Source organism: Ornithodoros turicata, chromosome 2, assembly GCF_037126465.1.
Source record: "Ornithodoros turicata isolate Travis chromosome 2, ASM3712646v1, whole genome shotgun sequence".
In the NCBI taxonomy this organism is placed as follows: domain Eukaryota; kingdom Metazoa; phylum Arthropoda; class Arachnida; order Ixodida; family Argasidae; genus Ornithodoros; species Ornithodoros turicata.
The window spans coordinates 65,179,745-65,199,708 of NC_088202.1; the positions used below are offsets into that span (position 1 = coordinate 65,179,745).

The window sequence follows — 19,964 nt, forward strand, 5'->3', positions numbered from 1 at the left end:
TTCCCGGAGTCGTTTGGTTTTGGACATATAATTGTTTTGCCCAAGAATAGTGGTGACCATGCTGACCCAGAAAATTGGCGGCCCATTACTCTCCTGAACTGTGACTATAAGTTCCTGACCGCGATATTGGCCAAGCGAATCCAGAGTGTCTTGCCATCCGTCATACATCCTTCACAAACGTGCTGTGTGCCAGGTAGGAGTATGTATGACACTCTTTCTGGTTTGCGCGACATTCTGCGTTATGCTACGGCTACGTCTGTGTCATCGCGGGGCTGCTTGTTATCACTCGACCAGGCGAAAGCTTTTGATCGTGTCGAGCATGCGTACATGCTCGCTGTGCTTCAGGCGTACGGGTTTCCGTCATGGATCTGTGGTGTCATTAGACGACTGTACAACCACCACCGTAGCCGCATCTTCATGCTGCACCGCTTCTCTGATGAGTTCAGCGTAACCAGAGGTGTCCGACAGGGCTGCCCTCTTTCTCCCGCCTTGTTTACACTGGTTATTGACCCTCTTCTATGGGCCACCGATACAGACGCGCACATTCACGGCATCCCGCTTCCAATCTCTGGAACGTGGAAGGTGGCTGCTTACGCAGATGACGTTACGGTCCTACTGCGTGATGCTGGTTCGGTTGATGAGGTCCTACGCGTCTATGATGCATATGCAATCATCTCGGGAGGGTTACTCAACTATCGGAAGACCAAGCTGATGCCTCTCGGAGATTGGGCTTCCTATTCGTTAATGCCCTTCTCATGCGCTACATCCCTTAAAATATTAGGTGTTGTGTTTGATCGTCACGGTCCTACGACCTCAAACTGGACGACTGCACTGCAAGATCTCTGCTCCAGGTGTAAAGCTTCTGATGCATACGCGCTGTCCTATCTAGAGCGTGCATATCTGGCTCGGAGTGTCTTCTGTGGCCGGTTGTGGCATCTGAGCCACGTTATAGTTGCTCCTCATTCCGTAGTCATACCTGCTCATACTGCCCTTCTGTCCATCCTTTGGAGGAAGCGGCGAGGTAGGCCACTAGCTCGTACTCTGCTATGTTTTCCTCTGTCTCAGGGTGGACTAGCCCTACCTGACATAAGCCTGATGAGCAAAGGGATTGCCCTGAACACCGTCCTGCGGATACTTCGTGGGGAGCCATCGCCAACGCAAGTGCTCCTAAAGTATTGGATGGGTCCATTAGCGCGAGACCTTTTGCCAGAGGCATATGATCCATCATTCCCAGCGGCGCGATCTCCGCAGCGTTTCCATGCTACTGTTCATGCTTATCATCGCAAACTGGAGTCTCTCTCTGTGTCCGTGAGTGCCCCATCACGAATGTCCCAAGCAGTTTTATGGAGCGAAGTGCAGTTCAGCGCAAACTGGATTGGACGCCTTCAGCAGGTTAGAACAGTTCCATGGGCGTCAGCCATAGGTTCGTGGCTCCCTGCTCCCTTGCGTGACGTGGTGTGGAACTTTGCATGGGGCATCCATCCCACGCGGGACCACCTTCAGACATGGAACTTGACCCCGACGGACAATTGCCCGTACTGCAATTGTGTCGAAACGAACTACCACGTGCTTTTTGACTGTCGGGTTGCAAGAATTTTTTGGCAATTGGCTCGGCGGCATACGAACATTATATGCCCAGTGCCCTTACATCGTCGACAGTCCTGCCACCGGATTAGCGCACTTTTAACGGCTTGCGGGGCACAGGTTCTGTGGGCAGCGCGCTGCAAAGCTGTGGCACAACGTCTGCGCAACATCCCTGTTTTCCTATTGGTGCGGAAATTGAGAGTTAGCGTAATCGCCATCCTGCAGCAAGACCTCTTCGCGCTGGGGGAGGAAGGCTTCCGGCGTCGATGGCGTGATCACCCTTCCGTTGTTATTCAGGATGCGTATGTTAGCATCGTTGGTGCACCTCCATAAATGTATAAAGGCCACCTCATATGTACATAGCCACAGTGACGAATATGGTCGTCATGTGTACATAGTCACAGTTGTGTAGTCATATATGTACAGTCCCATAGTCATGCAACCATATATACATTGTATCTTGTGCATTATAACTCATTCCAACTAGTGTATTAGTGTGTATTAATATTAATAGTATTGTATTGTAGTAGTAGTATAGTGTCATTAATAATAGTATTAGTACTCGTAGTGTGCTCTATAGTATGAGTCGTATAATAAATTTTCTCAAACAACAATGTAAACTATTGTGATAATGCAAATAATGGTAATGCATATTATTTTGTTGCTAGCGACACAGTTTATTTATTTATTTCCAAATCCTAAGGGTCATGAGGTGTTGAAAAGGGGAGGGGCAATACAACATTAGGAAACAATACAGCAGCAAATAAACAAAAAAGGCAATATAGAACAATTCACAGACCCCGTTGAGATAGCGACACATTATAAATATAGTACGAAAGGGCAATTGCAGTGTTACGAATGGCTATGCACCAAATAAATCAGATAAGGTGTCCCTGAAGGTGGGCGGGTCCTGGATGGAAGTAACATCACGTGGCAACCTGTTTCATTCCCACGCGGTGCGAACAAAAAAGTAGTCGGAGAAGGCACTGGTGTTTGCATGCCGAATGAGCACTTTTCGAGAATGGTCTATGCGGTGCGAAGTGTAAGTGGCAGACAAAATGTATGAGGAGAGAATGGGATCGTTATGATAGAATACCATATGGAAAAGTGACAAGCGAGCATTCTTGCGACGAGATTCTAACAAGGATAAACCCAGAAACCTTTTCATGAGACTGACACTTGATGTACTAATGTAGTTCTAACGTCTAATAGCAGTGGAACGAACCAGGAACGAGCATGATTGTCTGTTCGGGTGCAACTGCACAAGGCTCCAGTTGCTTCACAGTGGAGGACGGAAGTTCGTACGCATGCTGAGGCACGGTTGTCATCGTCCTGTCGTTCACGGTAGTTTAGACCATTGCAGCTGCCATGTGACTGAATTTTCCATGTCTACGAGGACACTCGCTGTTCGCCCTAGACAGCTGTCAACTCCGTGAGACCGTAATTTGAACAAAATGGGGAAAATGTTTGCAGGGTGCTCGCACAAGCGAACTTAAACGAGAGTCGAGTAGTTGAAACTTCAGCAAATATATTGCGTTAACCTTTCGTTTGTCTTTCGTCGATAAACCAAGATCATTCCCAACGAAAAGTGGGACCTCTAATACAGAAACCAGAGCTGTTTTGGCCCTCCCGGGGGCACTCCGTGCATCGAATGTGCCTTTGTTTACCTTCTTGAAGCGCGCACATGGTTCCTTCGGCCAATCGGGAGCGTCCTAGAAACGTCACCGTGACGTCATGCGCACTAAACTCGCGGGCTTTCGGAGCGTATACCGACCTTACGTGAGCTCGTATCACGTGGCTGAGCTCATCCGTTATCTGATGATTCTGATCGTGACTTTCGCGACCCGAAATTCCGAGCTATGCGTTCTAGACTCCTGACCGCGTAACACACTTCTAGCTGACCATTGGCACTAAACGGATGAGAATGGCTTGATAACATATTCGTCATCCGTGCCAGCTTTTCTTATGGTACAGTCCGTACAGGTCCCGATAAAAGCTCACGGAACACGCGAGCTGTATATTTCCTCCTCGGTGCGGCACCCTACCGGCGAGCGGAAAAGGGCTCGTTTACTCGCTCTGAGGAGTGAGCGAGTTCGCTACTAGCAACACCGCGGTAGTTTCCACACAGCTTGAATGTGCTCGAAACGTGGTTTCAGTCGGTGCCGCTGCCGCTGGAGGCGTACTCCTCTGAAAGATTGCAGTGAACGAGTGAGTGAACAAGCTCGCTTGCCGCTAGGGTGTCGCACGCAGGGGAAAATACACCTCTCGCGTGTTCCGTAACTTTTGTCGGCACCAGTACGCGTGTGTGTTTGCCGCCCAAGCACAGGCTGTTTTCTTCGTGCATCACTACTGGTATTGTTTTCTTTGTTTGTTGAGAATTGAAGGCGTTCGCCGTTGCGGAGCACTTTGCATGTATTAGGCAGAAAGGCGTTGGTCTCGCTCTCTTCGAATCAGGAGTGACGACAGTATCATTCTGTGCAGTCGTTAGTTTTTGAGCGTCTTTCGTGGTTAAGTTCTGCATTTTGAATGCAAGACGTTTACACACCGGACCTGATCGGTGTTCAGAAGGGGTTTCGCCAGAATGCCCGAGGATCAACTTAAAATTCATCAACTTCAAGAACAGCGTGTGATGCGGTTTATTCGCATCTCTTTTTACCACGGGCATGCGATTTCGTATCTTAATCGAATCACATGCGGACGCAGCACCATTTCTGCGAGATACCCAGATACCGATGCTTTAAGTGACAATCCGAACTACACGTGTCGCGGTGAAAATACAAACATGCGTTGAAAAAGGAGCCACGAGCGCTGAGGTGCCACGTTGGAAGCCCTGCCCTATCTCCTCGTGTGGCGTAACCACGCTCATGTGAGGTAGTGTGCGCGTGAGGAGCCGTCCTCATTTGCAGCTGAAAATTTGTCTGCTACTGCTTTCATGTACCAGAGAGAAGGTTACATACGCACTACAACCGTGAGGGATATCACGTGACATTTGCAGGAGCAGCACGGTACTCGTATGCTCACGTAACTCAGACGGACAAAAGTTACGCCTTGCATGGCGAGATGGGGAGCTAGGTGTTACGCATGAAGTTGCTTATGGATTGACACAAAATGGCCGCATCCTGCGAAGTGTCTGCAGGCAGTGTTCGGTGAGCTTAGAGCGCTTAAACGCTAATGTCTTATCGACCGTGAAACTGCGCAGTACATGTTCCAGGAATTTGGTGTATATTGCAAAAGCTGTGCTTTGGAGAGGCCTTTTGCTGATATTGATCATGTAGACCTCTTCGGCGCCGCCTACTTACCAGATTTGAAAGGTAAGCCGGTCGCAGCGTTTCCCTCGTGTAGGGACGAGGCAGCTACCCGTTTATTCGACCCCTGTGTGGGGTAGCACGTGATAGAAACGAGAAATGAACTTCGTAGTTGCTCCTCTACTTCATAAGTCCCAAGTCCCGACAAAAGTGCCAAGATTATCTCACAAGCCAACGAAAGCAGAGCAAACCGGTCACTCTGGCGTGCTTTGGAGTCATGTTATTGTGTATGAAGTTCTCTGAAACTCTGTAAGCTGCTTGCTCTCAAAACATCATGGTTTAATGATAGCTGCGTCGAGCTCCGTTCGGTAACAGCTCTTAGAATAAAATGTGAGTGTCGAACGCTAACGCATTTGGTCGTGTTATCTTTATCCGAGTGCCGACCTGTCCTACGACGTTGAGCCGCAGCATTAGGTGTTTTTGTGGTAACTCCCACTGTTATTAGCATAGCGGTTCGTGATAGAGTGCAATTTCATGTCACAACTGCCAAGTGAAGCCATGTAAGCTGTGGACGTCATATTGAGTCGTTCGTTTTTGGCGACTCAGCTGTTCTCGGAGCAATGGGATTCGGTTCGTGTCAGCCCGGTCTCCGCCACAGATTTTTAAGACGCCACGGTTTTGTTGATTTTTGGTTTGACTGTTTCAAACAACTCGGAACTGCAACATTCCGAGCTTAACTGGGAAGACTGGCTCGACATCATGAACAACTATGACTGTAAGCGTGGGGCTACAGCGGTGTACCTTCGAGGCAGCGCAAAAGCGGTGTTCTGATTCGTGATGCCGTGTTCTAAACCATCTTGCGTTGGTGACGCAAGGAAATCTGGAAACTGTCCCTTTGAAAAAATCCCGGCTCGCCCTCAGTAAATATGGTTGCATATTAAACACTGGAGTCGATTGGATAGTGGCTCAGAGGTTTTTCCTCTATACATTAGTCCAGATCGGCGATGATGGAATGTCTTGGAGGGCTGGGTATGCAGGGAAGATTCCCAACCCGTGGCTTCATTCCAGGACTGCACCAATAGAACTGACGGGCTTGTGCCATGGCGCGCGGTAGTAGTGGCGCATCGTCGTCGTCGTCCACGGACCGCTGCATCACTCCCCCCCCCCCTCAGACGCGGAGCTGTGCTTGTGGTTGAGGCAGGCGCCCACAGCTCCCCATAGAGCCCATAGTTTGAGATAATTCAGGCAACACTGGACATACGACCAATGAAAATGCGTCGTGATGCCTAGCAGCCAACCAATCAGCAACCACTCCGTTTGGCTCGGCTTTCGGCCGGCCCTGGCTGCCATTGACTTCTACTGGTTTTTATACCTGGCGCCCGTTATTCCAAAATAACTAAGACATTTTTGATAGGCTAAATACATATTTATTGATGCAACGTATAAACTCAAATGTTTGACTCATATATTCACCGTGCGTACAGGACGTTTCGTTCCTTGAATAGACAGCAACCAAACCAAGTTCGAACTTGCAAAGCACACACACAGTCTACTTCTGGAGGCGAGCGAAGTCCACGAGTGCGTGCGTTTCACAGATGGGCATCTTCTTCTCATTCTGGCGATGCACCGTGGGTCACACAGTCACGGGAAATACTTTTGTCGTTACGAACACTCTCTTCTTAGTCACTGTATTTGAAAATGCGACACCGCTCGAAAGTGTTCCTCAGGCGTCAGCTCATCATGCATTCCAGTTCCGACTCGGCAAGAATGTCCGTAGGTTGACACTTTATCGGAGATCAGTACATGGCCAGAGTCATTATAACTCACGAACAAACCCGCGCATACACTTCCTCTTTTGTCGTTGTGGTCAACCGACATCGGCGAGCCGCAGAGACGCAGCGACCTTGCTTGGAGCTGCCCGCCTGGCCGACTGGCCGCGAAAAGTGAGCTGTCAGATGTTTCGAAACTTTATCAACCAATCCCGGAGCGCGCATCCTCCTGCGGCCAATGGGCATCCGTCATGATGCCTGACGATGTAATACCACGTGACTGTGACGTGATTTTATTTTTCTACTGCCGCAAATGCGGGGAGCTGTGGAGGCCTGGTTGAGGTCTGAGTCGATACTGCTAGGAAGAGAATGACGACGACACGTGCGGACGCGGGATGGCTTGGCACATGGCGTGTGGTTATTGCAGTGGGTGGAGCAGCTGCATGATGGCATTAGCAAGTGCGATGCACGCCGGGTGGGTTCCAGTAAACGGCTGAACGGGCGTCGGCAAAAGGGTGACAGTACCGCGACCTGGGCCCCGATCTTGAACTATCACATGGCGATCGTTATAGTTATACTTGAAGTTCGCGCGCTCGAAAGAGGCTATGATAGGCCCGCGCGAGAGCTCGTGGCGAATCACGGGCGGAAGTGACGCATTTAACGCGCCCCATGGGATAACGACAAGTTAAAGATCGGGGCCCGGTACGTGAGCCGTTTCAATTTGCCGTTTCTAGTTGATCTCACATTCCATAAAAATCGAAATATGATGCCACGGCGTAACTTGTATGTGCTTCTTTCCTTAGCTGCTATCAGCAGAGACCAGGAAGGCGACCAACAACACGGGGTCCAAAGTCGTCGAGAAAGCTTACCTAAGATGGCGCTGGTACGGTCGCATCACCCACTTGAAGGTAACACATCTCTTGATTACTGGTAGGTCCGACCATCTGTGGTATTGCGTGGCATGGAAACAGAAGTGTAAAGATAAATATCTCCATTAAATATATTTAGGAACTCCACACCAGCAACTTGTCTACTAGGACACATGCTCACTACGACCTCCGATGGTGAAACTCCTCACGCCAAGGACCGCTCTCGCGGGTACAAGTGCTTGCTACGCAGATACGATAACGTAGATAAGGAATGTGCGTTTTGTACTGTGTGCTTTCCATAAAGCCTGACCCCTGTTCGATATTTGACGGTCTTCGAAACTACAACGAAGAATATGCGAGAAGTACGTTCCGTTTCGTCCCCAATGACGCATGTGGCGGTGGGATTAAAACGATGCCGCTGGGAACTTCTCATGGCGTTACGCCTGGGGTCACCCACTCGTTGATGCGAAATATGGCCGCATGGGAGCCGAAAGGTGCCAAAAGTAGCTACCATGCCGTGAACGTAATTTTTTATTATATACCCTTGACACACGGCACTTTCAATGAGGATTGAGTCCAATCTGCATCGAGTTTCTCAAGGCCGTTCGGTGCACGATGCTGCTACACGGTCCAACTCAATGCGTATTGAAAGGTCCGCTTGTCGACAGGCGGCCTTAGCAGCCCCGAGGCAGTACGCTGGGATTGACAAATATTAACCTAAAAAGTCGAGAATAACCGCATCTGCTTCCGTATTGTGCTGTTTACTAAGCCTTTACGGGGCACGGTGTCGAGAATGGTCGAGATTAAACAAATAAGCAAACACAGTCGCCCGTCATACCGCAGTAAAACCGTAACCGTGAAATTCCATGGGCTTGTAGAGGAACATTTGCGAATTAATGCAATTTTTTTTGTTCACTACAAATTCGCTGAGTTCGAGGATGCCAATGGCGATCTTCAAACCGTATTGAGAAGTTTAATCCTGTTTAACGAACTGGATTCGGTTAAGCAGGATCGGAGTTGGATCCTGCTCGAATGTGTCCATGTAGCAGTGCCGGATTCGCATTCAGCTCGATGAGCATTGGCTCAATGCAGATCTAAAGTGCCCGTGTGACAGGGGTATTAGGGACACTACATCAGGCGGGAACAAGTACAAGTGAAAAGTGGAAACAAGAGCTGGCTGTTCCCTGCTGGTGGTACAAGGTGCAGTGTGATAGGCATTGCGGCTACCTCGCTGGACTACTATAGAAAATACGCTGTGAAAGTAGGTCAGCCTTTCGCGCAGACCCTCAGCTTTTCCCTTTCCGCTCGTGCATGTAGAACGGTCTCATTGGATCGCTCTCAAATAAGGTACCAGAACAACTGCACGTGAGGTCCACGTTCCTTCATCTTTTTCGCCATATAGTGTTGTGGCCCGTCTGCGAATACCCCCTTATTGCTGCTTTCTGAGGCGATAGACGTTTCGTCACCAACCTTTCTCGAACGTTTTCTTTCTCTCATGCGCATTGGCGTACTGTCGTAGCGTACTACGCGAATAATTTAAAATTCTGGGAACGCTTCACTGACCACGGACTCCCGCTCAACTCGCATCTTCTTAGCATCAGTAACGAAATTGCATATAAGATCTGAGCTGGATTACACATAACCATTCCATCTTTCATAATGCAAAAGCCTGAGTCTGGGCACATAGAGGGACAAAACGGACACACGACTCAAACCAGCAAGGTTTACTAATCACCAGAACACCATCTGTCAAGTAATTGAGTATAAGTACTCAAGTTACTGTAATTAATTACTTTTTATGTAATTAATTACTGTAACTAAATACTTTTTAGAATCAGTAATTGTAATTGTAACTTAATTACCTTTTTATTGTAACTTGTAATTAACTGACAATTACTTCCCTCAATTACTTTTTCGGCGCGTGACGAGAATGACTGCTCAACGCTCAACAAATGGTGACGCCGCCACCCGGCAACCTTGATCGACCACGCACGGCTCGGCTTGCCGGCTTGCCCAAAGCAAGCCAAGTCCAGCCAGATGCTGTTCCAGCGTCCAGCCTTTACTTCCTGCCGAAGCGGACGCGCGCGGGTGTTTATGCACTTGTGATGGGGGATGATTCTTCGACGTCGTCCGTCGAAACGGTTGAAACGGACAAAAACGGAGTCCTACCCTGGCCGTATTATGCGCGTTTCTTCGAAGCTAATGGAAAAATTGACGGGAAGAACATAGAGGTGAAATGCAAGCTATGCATGCCGAAAACCAAGGTACTGAGGACATCTACGCTCAGCACATTGAACTTAAGAAAGCACCTCATGGTAGGTAATTGAAACAGCAGAGCACTACTTAATTCATCATTCATAAGCTATCGTCAAGGTACCTTTACGGAGTGAATAACGCGGTTCGTGATGCATTCAGCACATAATTCCTATAGTTTCGGATTGTAGCAATGATCTTCGCGTGAGCATAAAAACGACGAAGCTATCCTCAGCATGTTGGTACAATGTTGGTCATATGAACCCTGTTGATCATGTTGGTCATATTATCACATATCTCTATGTATGAGCCGTGAACAAGAAAAAAAAATGGCCTGCTTTATCGCGGTTACGTGAGAGTCCGAGCGTGTAGCCTGGGTGTGATTTTGAGCCCTTGAATACCGTGCCGTTCCGGACGAATCGAGCACATTTGCTTGCTGCGTTTCCAGCGGTCGTATAACGGCTGACTTGCTCGTGCAACCGATTTTGTGTACAGTCGTTCATTTTGATGCCTCATATCAGAACGATGAGGTGAGCTTGCGTTTGCGAAGAGCTGTGCTGTCATCTGTATGTTGTCCGTGTGAGCAGCGTGACGATAAACAGCAAGTTAACTAAATCCGTCATATCATTTAGCGCCTTCACCCGGAATCGCTGCGAGCTGAGAAAAGAAAGACAGACGCCGCGAAAAGAAAGAGAAAAGCAGCTGACAGTGGGGAGGCAAGTGCGCCAACCAAACAAGTAGCTGACATAAGAGCGTTCACGGCGGGCCCAACATTGTCCCACGGTATGCATGAATTGTTTAGAGATTCCCTTGTGATAATTTGTTTTTCAGTAGCACTGTCGTTCTAACAAATTCCCTCTCTGTTGACAGGCACCCTAAACAAAATGATCCGTGGTATGATAGTCCAGGGTGGGCTGCCGTTTTCCATTGTTGAACAGCCGCATTTTAGACAGATCCTAGCTGCAGGCTTTCCTGGGCGAAATATTGACTCTCGTGGTACACTAGTACAGAAGCTGCAAGCTGAAACTTTGGAGCTCAAGGAAAGTCTCCGTGAAGAACTTGCAAAACTGAACTATGTAGCTTCAACAGCAGACTGTTGGTCTGTTCACAAAAGGTAATGTTTTCATTGCTGTTAGCCACTGTTCATTTTTCAAAAATATTTCAGGTCCTACTTGGGTGTAACTGCACACTGGATTAACGAAGAAACCCTCAAGAGGGGGTCCGCTGTCCTTGCCTGCAAGCGACTCAAAGGAAGTCATACATTTGACGTACTAGCAGCTGCTCTTGAAGGAGTATATAATGACTACAATATCCTGGATAAGTTAACTTCTACAACGACGGACAATGCGTCTAACTTTGCAAAAGCGTTTAGGTGTGTAGGACAGCTCTTTGGATGTTGCACTATATGGAGTGAACTTCATGAAATGAGTCGAAATGTTTCTGATCTTGACCGATTTCAGCCAGTTTGCAAGGTTTCCTGACTACGAAGGTGAGGCAGCGCAGACCAGTGAGACCAGTAGTAATGTGGATGGCTATGACGATGCGGTCCCTGTTCTGATCTATGACGTACTAAGGGCATCAGACGAAACCAGATTTGAGTACTCCCTCCCGCGTCATCAACGGTGCGCGTGTCATCTGCTTAGTCTGGTAGCCACCAAGGTGAATATTCCTTTAAAATGTGACAACCTGTAGAATTACTCTTATATTTTAATTTTTTAGGACATACAGAAAGCAAGCATGCCTCCCTCATTAAAAAAGCAACACAGTCAGACGTACGCCAAATGTTCTGCCATTTGGAATAAGCAAGCAAGGTCCACTTCCTTCGCGGATGCTGTCAAAGACTGCTGCGGCTCATATCTTCCCACACCATGTGTGACTCGATGGAATTCCATGTACATGGCACTCAAGTCTCTCCACGACGCTCTTGTGAGATGTGATGCAAAACTCAAGGACGTTTGCGAGAAGTTCGGACTACCGCGTTTCACAGCTGGCGATAAGGAGTTCATGCAAGAATATGTAGCTATCACAGCGCCACTCGTGCAAGCGCTTGACCTCCTTCAACGAGAGCAAATCATGTTTATGGGATATCTGCTTCCCACTATTGCTACAGTGAGAGGAAAACTAGTGCAGATGAAGGAACAGCAGTCCCTTAAGTTCTGCATGCCGCTGCTTGAGAGCATGGTTGAAGGCATTGATGCAAGGTTTGGCGAAATGATGACCGACAGGCACCTCATTGTGAGTTCCGTATCACATCCAAAATTCAAGGCAGAATGGATTGAGGATACTCCACGTAAACAAAGCGCGCTCGCGTATTTCAGGAATGCGCTAGAAGTGTTGTCATTCACCAAGAAGCCGCAAACGGATAAAGAAGGATCTTCTGATGACAGTTCTCCCGACAGGTTTTTCACCTTCCAGAGAAACAAGCAAAAATGTGCTCCGCCATGGGAGGAGGAGTTTGCAAAGTATATTTCAATGCCAACCTCGAATTCTCTCAATTGCTTGAATGGCCTGCCCCTTATAAAAGACCTGTTCCTGAAGCACAACACGTGTCTCCCCAGTAGCGCATCTGTGGAAAGGTTATTTAGCATCGGTGGGACCATCATGGTGAGGAGGAGGGCGAGTCTTACGGATGAAAATTTCGAGAATGTCCTTTTGCTAAAAACCAATGGGCACTATCAGGTACCATTGTAAAGGCAAACTTTCTATAAGAATAATAGTTAAAATATTATCATCATTTTAACTTTGTTATTCTCTAGTCATTCTGTGTACCTGCTATCAGCTTCCATTGTAAACGCAAACTTTCTATAATAGTGATAACAGTTAATATAATATTTTTACTTTGTGTTATCCTCTAGTCATTCTGTACACCAGCTTCATTTGAATAAACAGATTCTGACAGTTCACCAGCAGCAGTGCACCATTCCTTTGCGTTATATGAAAAAGTAACTTAAGAGTAATTCAATTACATTTGGACAGTAACTGTAACTGTAACTCAGTTACATTTCAGTTTCGGTAACTGTAACTGTAATTAAAGTACTTTCAAAGGCATGTAACTGTAATTGTAATTTAATTACATTTTGAATGTAATTTTGACAGCTCTGCATATAACTCAGGCTTTACATTATGGTGTTCATCGACCAGCTGGCCTGCATATACGCCATCTTGTCATTTCATCCTTCGCCCTTGTGCTTTTCTCAACATTATTTCCGTACAAATTGATTGTTGTCATCGTGCGTGCACCTTCAGTAGGTGATGATGATGATGATGATTAGGATTTTATTGGCACAAAGACAACTTAGGCCATACAGCGCCATGACGAACCTTCAATAGGTAGAGCCGTTGCGCCGGAAGGGTTATCTGGCTTTTGTCCGGAGCTTGAGGGTAAACGTCCGGGCAACGTCTCGTCCCGTGTGCCCGGCGACCACAGCCGCAGTCTTCCACATTAGCGAGGCGAGCCTTTCGTCTTCAACGGTAACTAGGCCCCCGGGCTTACACTGAGTGGGGCGACTGGGAGGCCTTCCTGCACAGAGTGCAAGCCGGAGCACGCATTCCCTCTTCCAGCTTTTCCAGAATTTTTCGAGACCTTGCTGTTAGCTTTGCCTCCGTCTCTGAGGCGACAGCGTTTCTTCTTCTTCTTGCGTGGGGTTATGGACGGAGGGAAGCTTCTTAAACAGATTCCCTTTTAAGAAGTGTGACGGGTGTGCTGTGTTAAGAACTGTGTGCGACTTCCTGAGGAGGAGCAGCTATACAGGTCAGTGACCTGCTCTTCACTGCTGCTTCGATTTCATGAAGAGTTGTGGTGAGTTCTTCAAATGTCCGGCTCCCTTTTAGAATCCACAACGGTCACAAAGGTGGAGCAAGTTTTTCTGGGCGCTAGCATGGCACACTCTGACATTGACGTGCATTATTATAAGCTCCGCGAGACTGTGACGACTTGGAATAATGATACGGTGCTAGACAAAGTCAGCGTCATGAAGATAGTATATCCGGCCTTCCACTTTCAGGGTTCCGTCGAGGTCCAAAGTACCTTGGCCAGTGTAAGCAAAGGCTTGACGAATGAGGAACCTCTTTCGTTCTGTCGGAGACTGTCGAATTCCGAAGGGAATGCTTAGACCTGGGCCTTATAGGTGGCAAATATAGCTCACTGAACTTGAATTGAACTTGAACACGCCCTAAGGGCTCTTTGAAGTATTTACATAAATAAATAAAAAATAAAATAAATAAATTGTTTGGAGGTTAAATGCCTTCGCAGACGTGACATCGGAGATTGATCGTTGCTTACGAACAGCTGTACCCATACGATGACATGCAGGGCACAGTTGGAGGTCCACCGCACATGTGGCCCGCCTGAACCCGCTCTGTAGCATCGGGAGATCGCTACGTTGTTGGCTTCCGAGATTCGATGCAGCGTTTTGCCGCATCAGTCAGATACGAGAGAAAGTATCTAAACTTTTCGGTCTTTGGTATCCATGCACATCCGTGAATGGTGGTTCGGAAGTGATCCCAAAACCCGTTGGTAGTACATGAAGAGTAGGAAGGGCAACCCTTCGAATAGATTCTATCTGGCTCGTTCCCTGGGCTTTCCCCCATGTCTGCTTTCCCCCCATTTCTCTCTCTCCCAGCTTCGCTTCTTGGCTTTCTCCTTATGATCGCTATGCATGCACGTTTCTCTCACTGCGCTTTGTCATGCTCTTCTGCTCGATCTTCTGTTCTTCGGTGAGAAGGCAGCAAAAAGTGGAGAGGCGAAGACACAAACGCGGAGAGGCTGATAAAAAGAGATTCCAATTCCGGAATGCACGCGTCGTGAGCAGAGCCGACCAAAATGGTGCAACAATCGATCGTGGGAAAGCAGCGTGCACGCATTAAATTATCATGGAACGTAATTTTTTTGAATATATATTTGGACGTATTTGATTATCGTGTGACATGAACGTTCTACCTCCAGGAACTGTCACGCAAAAAAAAAAAAAAAAAAAAAAACTTACAAGAGTGGTGGTCTCTCCCAGCTGCTTCTGGCGTATTCTGGCGTCAGATCGGTGGAGCACTTTCATTGGTGCAGAAAGAACCGAAGCGACGGGTCGACTGTTCTGCCTCAGACGTGCGCGGGACGGACGGTACGAACTACAACCGCGAAAAGAAAAAAAAAGAAAAGAAGAAGAAGAGAGCGGATGGGCGCATTTCTGAGCTGCGAGATTAAAAGCTCTCTTGTGCACCAGGATTGCGCGCTGAACCCGTACATTTTGTGGGAATGCGTATCCTAGGGCTTGTATTCCTAATTTCTACTCATCCTGACATTTTTTTTTCGAGCCCTACCATGCTTCTTCAAAGACGTAGCACTTGTAGTTTGTCGGGACTCTTCCATGCACACGACCCGGCTAATTTCGTTACGAACGTTCGATTAAGCGTGTCATATACATACGCCAGCTAAGGGGTGAGGCTGTGCGGTGCTTCCCTCAACGGACGAGTGACGTACGTGGGGCAAGATGTGGGGGAACAATAGCAATGTTATTCCTTGATGGTGATGAGGGTTGGCATGAAGTAGCACGCATTTATGGTTCCATAATAAGTAACAATGTTTTTTTTTTTTAAGTTCCGTGTCAGGGCTATGTGTAGCTCTAACACGGAGCGGAGATGTGTAGCCCTGTAACTGTAATTGTGTGCGGCGTACAGCCGTGGACAGATGGAGAAAGGACAACAGGAAGGAGTGGGGGAAGGGGGGTTAGTATGCGTATCGGGCCGTCTTCAGGTGGACTGTGCCGACATTCGTCTGGAAAGTCTGCCGGAAAATCTGGGGAAAACCTCAAACAGCACAGCCGGTGCCAGGATTCGAACCCACGTCACCTCCCACTCTCGGCGTGGAAGGCCACGCGACGCGAGCTGATATTGCTTAAAGGGGCTGTGTAACTCTACCCAGCTAGCCCGCTGACTGTGTCGGCTCCAAACGGCGATTTTAACTTGTTGGCTGTGACACGTTTTGTATGGATGAATCTGATAGGTCCGTATCTTCACCACATATAGCACGCTGCTGGCCAACCATCATATACAATGACAACGTTCTCGCTCCTGATTTGTTGATAACGGGATGCGGAAAATAGGTTCCGGCTCCCGTTTTCAACAAATGGGGGACGAGGAGAGCGTTGTCATTCGGGATTATGGTTGGTTAGAAGCGTGCTGTGCGGTGAAGTTCATTTTCAAGAATGTAGCGCAGAACGTTATGTGTACCTCCGCGTTGGCGTCTGCTTGGGTGCTACAATTCTTCAAATGACGTAGCAATAGATAGAGGTATCTGGATGGTGGTACGTGTACTCGCCTGTATCCGAAAAAAAGTGCGTTTTTGTATTAACGCTGCACACGTTATGAAGGAGATGTATTGAACAGTAAATTGTAAACACAATTACGAAGCGGAGAAGAACAATATTACACCTATTACACCCGTAAATAAATACCTGCAGATAGGAGTTCTTACCTCCTTTAATCGGCTGTCATTTGTTTGTGAGGGACCTGTGGTTGCGTGGCAGAGGGAGGATGGGACACATCCACAAAGCGCGGATCTGAGGGAGTCGCCATCATTTTCTGTGGCAGTCTGTTGCCTAAGCCGTAGACGCAAATGCTACCGCAAGAGATTCGAACGCGATCCCCTAGCCATGGTCAGCACAATGTTTCCGAAGCCGCTAAGCGTTGCCAGTGTCGTACTCTGAACGTCACACAGTATTCACAGAGATACTTCGTTGTACAGCTTATTTGTTATAACTCACTCTTTTCTTTGCGATGGAACTTTGTTGCACTCGTCGCAACTGACTGCATGCTTGTGAAACCGTTTTATACCCCTGACACACCGACAAGCAATGACTCCTTTGAAGTAAGGGTTCTTTACAGCGTTGAAGGACCCTTTAGTGAAAGTAGTTCGGGCCGCTGCCACACGACAGTGGTGATCTCGCTTTAGCGTAGACTTCACCATTGTGTTTCTGCCCACGCGGGGCATCTAAGGGCCGGGTCCCATAGCTTTATGCGAGCAGCAGCAGCAAAGCAGCAGCGGTGCGGCAGCAGCAACATGACAGCAGAGCAGTTTCCTGCTACCGCTGCTCTGCTGCTAGAGCCGTCCCATAGCTTCGTTTTGAATCAGCGGCAGCAGGGCGGCGTAGGAGGTCAAAAACGTGTTGGCAACTACGGCATTGTTTACGTTTCGAACATTCCGAAAGCGTACGCAGTAGCTAAGCCTTTTAGTACGCACACGTAGCAATGCAATTCTAGGTGAAAAGCTGAAGTGTGTGAGATATATTATGGATCTCTAGCTCAGGAGTGGACTGTGAAATGATTGTGGTGGTGGTCTGAGCGTCATGTTACCTGATTGACTCTTCGTTGATATGTAGGAAGTCGTGACATTCAACGTAGGTTCGTCCTTTCACATTACTGTGCAGAACAGCCTCTGCTGCAGTTGTGTGGAGACTCTTCTGCGGGATCTTGTCGTATAAATATCGCCTCGTTACTAGTATTCGATATTTTGATTTATTGTGGCTATCAAATGCGTACGTTACTGTTAGCGAAATAAAGCTGTCTAACGAAAACAAAGGTCTCTTCTGCTAGTCATCACTACACTCTAAAATCGGAACCTTATAACGTAACTTATATCGAGCTGTACCTGGTAAATATCAGGTACATCAGTGCTTTTCCGCAGTTGCTTTAAGGTGCACTGGGCTAGACAAAGGATCTTGCTTTGTATGTATGAGGTACAATCATATTTATGGGGTACACGGTCAGTTTATGAGGTACCGTGACTTGTACCGGATAAAGCAGTACCTCTTGCGCAAAATCTTGCTTTCCGCTGATTTCAGCACTTCTTGCGTTCAAGTAACGCCCCAAAGGGTTCGATGCAGTCAGATAATGCATGTGCATCGCACGGACTCGGAGATGAAGATTAGCTGTTGATTTACAACTATGATTGTTTCATTCACGGCAGATGATAAAACGTTTCCTGTCTATGTCGTCAGAAAAAGAGCCTCAACCGTGATACTTTTGTTTAAATTGTCTGCGTTTGTTTCAAGTATATTACGAACATAGGCTAGACAGTGAGCAAAGAAAATGCCGTTCTGTATATGTGATGTTTATTGCTTATTGGGTATTTACATTGATAGAATAGAGATTGGACTCTCTCCGTGTGTTCGTGAAGGAGGCAGGTTTTCTTTTGGCCAACATGAAAATTAAAAGAAAAAGAACATTCCGGAACAGATAAGCTGTCGACAAACCGACAATCCACACCTTCCAGTGGCTTCATGAGGTCAGGTGAATCAGTTTCTTATTTTTTGTTTATCTTGCCTCATATCTAGCGAATCGAACCTTTGATACCTACGGAAGAAACATGCGTTATAAGTGCAGCCGCGTCCGCATGTGAAGGTTATTTGTGATCAGGAAGCCGCAGTCTTCGCACGGTTAAGTCGACCGGAAGTTGCTCTTTAAGTTGTTCATTTCCGCGATAACTACGTGCATGCCGTTTCCCAAAACGTGCATGTGTGGGATGAGCGTAGTGAACGGTAGCTTGTCAGAGTGCGTATGCGATTGTATTGAGGGTTGTAACAACCGAAGCATTCCACGTCAGTGTATTATTTCAGGCTTGTCTAGTGCTGAAGGTTATGGTCCAAGTTGTAGCGCTGAAATATTTTTTGATGTAGATATAGCGCGATATACAGGGTGTCCCAGAAAACGTGTCATTGAATTATAATAAAAAAACTACGCCACCTAGAATCATGCGGTCAACAGCATTTGTTCTTATTAGGTTTTTGCCACCTCCTAATGTGAATGTCATGTACTCCAAGTTTAATTATGTAAATATTTGGGAACTGAACTCGGAAATTTGCCAAGTAAAGGTCACTTTGTTACCCCACCAATATGAAGAGCGTGCCGAATTCACTCAAATTCATGAATATTCACAGTGATATTCACGAGCTATCCCATCGGAAAAAATTGCCGAATATCATGTTTTTCGGAGCACCGGACCATAACGTGCGATTACTTTTTGAGCGCAATCGCTCTCAGTGCGACGAAAGGAGGTTCCGAAGCCATCCCACACAGGGTGCGTTCCAAAACCTACTCGAGTCAACTCGGGAGTAGCTCTCTACCCGAAGCGCCGTCCCAAAACCTGGTGGAGTAACTCCATGACTTCAGTACCCGCGTTCCAAAACAAGGTGGAGTAACCAGAGAGTTAACTCGATTCAAATCTCCTCCGAAGGCCGGTCAGGGAAGGTTCGCTCGAGTAATGAGGTCATGCTTTTGTCGTCTGCTCTTTTCCGCGACGGCGCGGTATCGAAACCAGCTGAACGTGTAGTTGTCGAAGAGCCTCTACCTCCACGACGGGTTATCAATACACAACTGGACACCGAAATGGCAACACTCTTCCGATGCGGATTGTGTGGCATGGTTTTTGAGAGCCGAGCGAACGCCCAACGACATGTGAGCCGGACACATTTCCCAGGACAAAGTGACTCTCGCTGGTGCGCCTTCGTATTTTGTCTTCATGTACGTCGCTTTTCCATTAACTATTTGTTGTAACCACGTGGTCCTTGTAAAGGCTCACACAGCTCTATGTGAAAGGTTCAAAACTATACTAGGAGCAAGGGCTATTACTGACCAGCATTATTATTATATTATGTGCGTGTGTCGGAAATGAGATTTTAAATTGCATTTTACTTTTCTTCTTTTACCTTCACAGTTGTAAGATGGTTTGTCGGTACGTTCGTGTGAACAGGTTTCAGATAAAATATGTACCATAGGCGCAGGCTAGCTTGTGGATAAATGCTTGGGTGGAACTTGGATAAATTCTGAGCTGTGGGAGGAAGGGACAACACGACAGAACTCTGTCACTTATTTCCCGTCTTTTCGTCCAAGTTCAGACTTCTTTCAAGGTGAATGAAACAGGAGGCTTTTGCGCGCTTCGCGATACGTGTACTATCAGAACCGCTTCATCGCGCTCTGATTACGTTTCTTGTTTCAGCCGTTCAACTCACATTCGACTCCGACGCCGCGGACATTTCCGTGACCCAAACCACGCGCCCGCACCACTACCTCGTTCCAGGATTCCAACCAGCAGCTTCCACCTTTTGTATTTTTCATCTTCTGTCGTCATGATGTTAACATTTTTTTTTTGTATTTCTTTTGACTGCCAAATGCAACGGGATGTGTCCACTTCATGCCTATGGGGTAGCTAATGGTACGTGAAAACTTCCATCCCACAAAAAATTAACAAATAAATG

The 19,964-nt window shown here is 47.4% G+C and overlaps 1 long non-coding RNA gene across 1 annotated transcript; it reads left to right on the forward strand.

Annotated features, from left to right (window-relative positions):
• The first annotated feature begins 3,847 nt into the window (after window positions 1-3,847).
• Window positions 3,848-7,669, forward strand: LOC135383640 (uncharacterized). Its single transcript, XR_010419983.1, has 3 exons — window positions 3,848-3,936; window positions 7,402-7,506; window positions 7,607-7,669. It is a non-coding gene; the product is annotated as an uncharacterized LOC135383640 (long non-coding RNA).
• Window positions 7,670-19,964: the final 12,295 nt, after the last annotated feature.